The sequence below is a fragment of the Lygodium microphyllum genome, chromosome 22 (genome assembly GCF_053477565.2).
Source record: "Lygodium microphyllum isolate KBCC chromosome 22, Lygodium_microphyllum_v1.1.10, whole genome shotgun sequence".
Classification (NCBI taxonomy): Eukaryota; Viridiplantae; Streptophyta; class Polypodiopsida; order Schizaeales; family Lygodiaceae; genus Lygodium; species Lygodium microphyllum.
In genome coordinates this window covers 29286293-29290808 of record NC_141156.1, presented here as the reverse complement: position 1 = coordinate 29290808, position 4516 = coordinate 29286293, and the positions used below count along the sequence as shown (strand labels likewise).

Sequence of the window (4516 nt, the reverse complement as noted above, 5' to 3'; positions counted from 1 at the left end):
ATTAGGAGTCCATGTTTTAGGTTAGCATCAAAATCTAATTTATGTGGCCAACCTAATTTTGAGATTGGATCAATTTTAGACTTTGATAATTCTAAGTATCGTAATGAAAAGGATTGGGTTGTTGTTTCACTAGTGTTCTAAGGCATGGTGATCATTTGTTCAAGCTATACGTTTAAATGATAATATAACTCATATCACTACCAAGACATGACCTAGACATCGATCATGTTGATCAGTCTCAATCTTTAACTTTTTTATTAATAGATTAGTGAATAATCTTCATTTGTGGCCTTATTCTTTTCTTAGCATATGTGAAGCATGTGCTTTGAAAAAGCAACATTAAAATTCATAAGAAGGAGCATCATGAGTTAGAAGGATCTAACATATTGAGGTACATGCAAATCATTCCCTTCACTATTGGATGGTTCTTGTTGTTTGTTGATAATTTGGGCCATTCCCTTCACCTTTGGAATATGCAATCTTTTTTCTTTTTTTGGAATAATTTTCTCAACATTGTCACATTTACCTTATGAAACAAAAGTCTTATACATTCAAGTTTTGTAAACATCACATATTGCTATTTTTATCCAACCAATCAACCTCTCTACATTCTTCAAAGTAATAGTGAAAGAGAAAATATTTCAAAGGAGTTTTGACAATGATGCATCGATCATGGGTTAACATGTACATGCATACATGTTATGTAGTTCTCAACAATAAAATCGTTAGAAAAATCAATTAATCATAAATGATGTTTAGTCTAAGCTACTTCGTGCTCAATTATCTTCTTTTTGGTGTGTTGCAATCCTTACAATTATCTATTTGCAAAATTATCTTCCAACAATTGCTACTATGTCATGATACCCTTTGAAGTATGGATGGATAGTCGTATGTCCAAAGTTTGTTAATGCAAACTTGATGTGGTTGGACACAAAGTTATGTTTATAATTTAAAAAGATTCCAAAGCAGGTAATTTTATCATCATCATAGCTCAAAAGCTACTTAGCATTGAAATTCTATATTTAATGAGGCTTTTCCAATACCGATTCTTCTTATTTCTATGATACACATTTATCTCTTATTTCCTTTGTTGATGATTTTGAAGAATTATCCACTCTATTTATGGAAGATTTATGGCAACCTTGTGTGGTTAAAAGTTTCTCATTATAAAAAGATTGAAGAGGTGGCAAAAGAATATGGATGTACATTCCCAAAGTAGAAGATGCAAAGGCAGAAATTGATTACACTCCATGATAATTATTTGTAGTCGTGCATGTTCAAGGCCATACTTGACACATTTTGTGTAAGTGATTTCATTTACAATTCCCCATCCTTGAGCTATTGTGCATCCCTACTCAAGTGCTTTAGATTATTTGGAAACCCTCTAAGACATGCTTAATTCTCATGCCCACTAACCATTCACATTTTAGTTTTGAAGCGAAATTCCTCGATGTTTTGGATTCAAGCTTCCATCTCCTCTCGGTTTATGGTCTTTCATGTCTTGGCACCTAGGCTATCTTCATTGAGCAAGCCTCGTTGCAGAGGATGCCACCCAATCCTTTAAGTTGTCAAGAGCTTCAGCTTTATCTACTCCATTCTCCTTCATTTGAGTAAGATCCTTGACATCCCCCATTTGCTTCGCACATCAAGTTGCCCCATCCATCTCATAGGTTATATCCCATCTCCCATTATTTTTATTGGTGGTTCCCTTGGATCCCCCATCCCTCTCAAGGGGGATACCAACATCAATGACACAACTATGACATTATTGGCCTTAATTTAGTTTCAAAGGGAGATTCCCAAGATTGCAATAAATTTTTTCATGGTTTACTATCTACACAAGGCCTTTATATTATCATGTAACGAGTGGTTTCCCACTTCTCCAAGCACCCATTCATCATTGCTAGCATGTCCACCCTACACCCTCCACAATATTCATCTCTAGCATAAGCACTTTTTTGCACCTCTACTAACTCCTCACTATCATCTTTTTCTCAAGCCAATGATTTGCCTCATTCTTCCTAACTAGATACCCTTTGTGTTACTCATTCAAGGCCTCTCCATTCCCATTTGTGTGTTTAGGTTTTCATTTTTATTTGGAGAGAGAGGCATGTTACTTAGTTGGATTCCCCCTGTGTTGGACTCCATTGATAGTGCACAATGTTGGATTCTTCTTCATACTTTCTACTACAAGTTGTTCTCCTCTATTTCTTTGCTTGCTTCATATGTTCTACTACAAGTTGTTCTCCTTCTCTATTTCTTTGCCTTCAACGACAACCAAGATCTAAGAGATGGTATTAGTAGACATATTTTCTCTATATTAATCTATGTATCGTCTCCCATTTGTGTAGCTTGGCTAGAGTCTAACAAGGACACCTAAAGTTTTGACACATTCACAAATTGTATTCCATTTTCAATGGACTTCATCGACAATGCATACTCTTGGATACTTCTTCAGAGATTCTATTACAAGTTTATCTCCTCCTGCATTCCATTTTATGTGCTTCTTTGCTTTCAACCACACCTCGGACCTAGCCCCAAGTTCTAGCACACTCACAAATTGTAGTCCTATTTGCTTCTTTGCTTTCACAGCCACACCCAAGATCTAAGAGGAGGTATTAGCAAACAATATTCTCTGTCTCAATTTATGTTCATCTCCCATAGCTTTCTCTATCATAACCAGTATATCATGTAGCATTTTAAGCCCTCTTAACATAGGCAACATGTCTCTTCTACTATTTGATGAATCACCAAATTGGGTAGATAGTTCCTACAGCAAAGCATGTTTGAAAATATATTAGATTCTTATATGATATATTGATGGAGCTTAGGCCAACTCAATTCTTTACATGCATGCTAGAAGTGGCAACTATTTTTTCCTTAAATTTTTGTATTCTTGGGCATGTACAAAGTGAAATGTATAGTTGTATCAACCCAAAATCAAAATATGTAGTTTCGTTAGAATTCAAAGCACTAGTTTGGTTAAGACAGTTGATTGGAGATCTCTATATGCACTAGCATGTTGATTTTTATTCTCCAATCATATGCAATGTCCTTTTTACTTCTCTAGACCTATGATACCCTTTAAAAGCCACATGGATACCCATTCTAAAGCACATGGCCTATCACACAGCTGGACAAGCAAAAAATTTGTATAAGCTTGGTTCCAAACACCTTTTAAAAAGGAATCTAGCTGCCAGTAAAAGGAGGCACCTCTTTATGGGCCTTTTTACCACTTGTGATTGATTGCAGGAGTTATATTTTGTTATGGGAAAAAACCTCTAATCTTTTTGTCTCTGTCATTTCTCATGGCGCTGAGATGCAGGTCCCACAGCTCCTGAATATAATAGAGAGTGAGTGAATGATGACTGATCAGATAAACTGCTGCCACATGATTCAACCAAGACTAAGTTCTACTAAACAAGGCCATTAAGTGTGCTTCCGGGATAACAACAAAGTCGACATAGGCATTCTGGGGGGGTGCCACACTTAGTCACTGTACTAGCTGATTATAACGAGTCTAGCCAAAATTCTAGTAATTGAGGCAATAAAGCATGTCGTCACACCATGTTCACCCATTGGTCCAGAATTACCCCCGAATTGGGAGAGTGTTTATGCTGGACTGCAGAGCATCGGATGCATCCAATTCCTTAATATATAGACTCTAAATCAAACTGCATCAGGGCCATGCTTGTAAAGAGTTACTGCATACTAGAGCTGCAGATCACGTAACTGAACTTTTCCATCATTTTATGTTGTAGACTTTATTCCAATCTTTCAAATTTTGCGATGGCAGAAACATAAGTGAGGCTGTAAGAGGTGGCGTACAAGGTCACAGTACTGAGACGATCTGTATCGCATCACCAGAGGTGCCAGTTATGACTGTGCTTAAGCCCAGTCACAAGGGTTGCACAATACCCATATGGATACAATTAGCGCCCCATTAATGGCGTATTGGTATCAATGTGCAAGAGCGTCGTGCTTACTGTACACCTCAAGACGTGCTTATCCTTCCCCACTGAAGTACTAACACTAACAATTACGATACAGTCCCACCTGCACAACAGGCGCACAAACACGGGGATCTCGAAACCATAAAACCCTAAAAACGTTGAAGAGGATGACGACAGATTCCAATACCCTCCCTCTCTCTCTCTCTCTCTCTCTCTCTCTCTCTCTCTCTCTCTCTCTCATATTATTGTAACAGTCAACCGCCGCCATACCTTCTTCTGAATCGCTGTCTCTTCGTCATCGTGTCAAGAGAAGTCGATTCCGTAAAACTGCCTTATTGAAGAGAGAGACGTTACAACTAATGCTTAAATTGTGGAGCGTTCTACATTCCTCCTCCCTCGTAGGCCGCTTCATACCCCCTTGCACATGAGGAAACCGTGGTTCAAGTGAAGAGTTAGAACTTCTGAATCACCACATTTTTTGATCAGCAGCGCACATGATATTATAGCTGTATTGTGAAAAACCTAGAAAGTATTATCTTCACATATTTAAAATATTATCTTCC

At 37.6% G+C, this 4516-nt stretch overlaps 1 long non-coding RNA gene across 1 annotated transcript; it reads right to left on the bottom strand.

Annotated features, from left to right (window-relative positions):
- Positions 1-1152: 1152 nt before the first annotated feature.
- Positions 1153-4276, bottom strand: LOC148016991 (uncharacterized). Its single transcript, XR_015687872.1, has 3 exons — positions 4224-4276; positions 3214-3337; positions 1153-2770 (listed from the first exon to the last, which is right to left on the bottom strand). It is a non-coding gene; the product is annotated as an uncharacterized LOC148016991 (long non-coding RNA).
- Between the last annotated feature and the right edge of the window lie 240 nt (positions 4277-4516).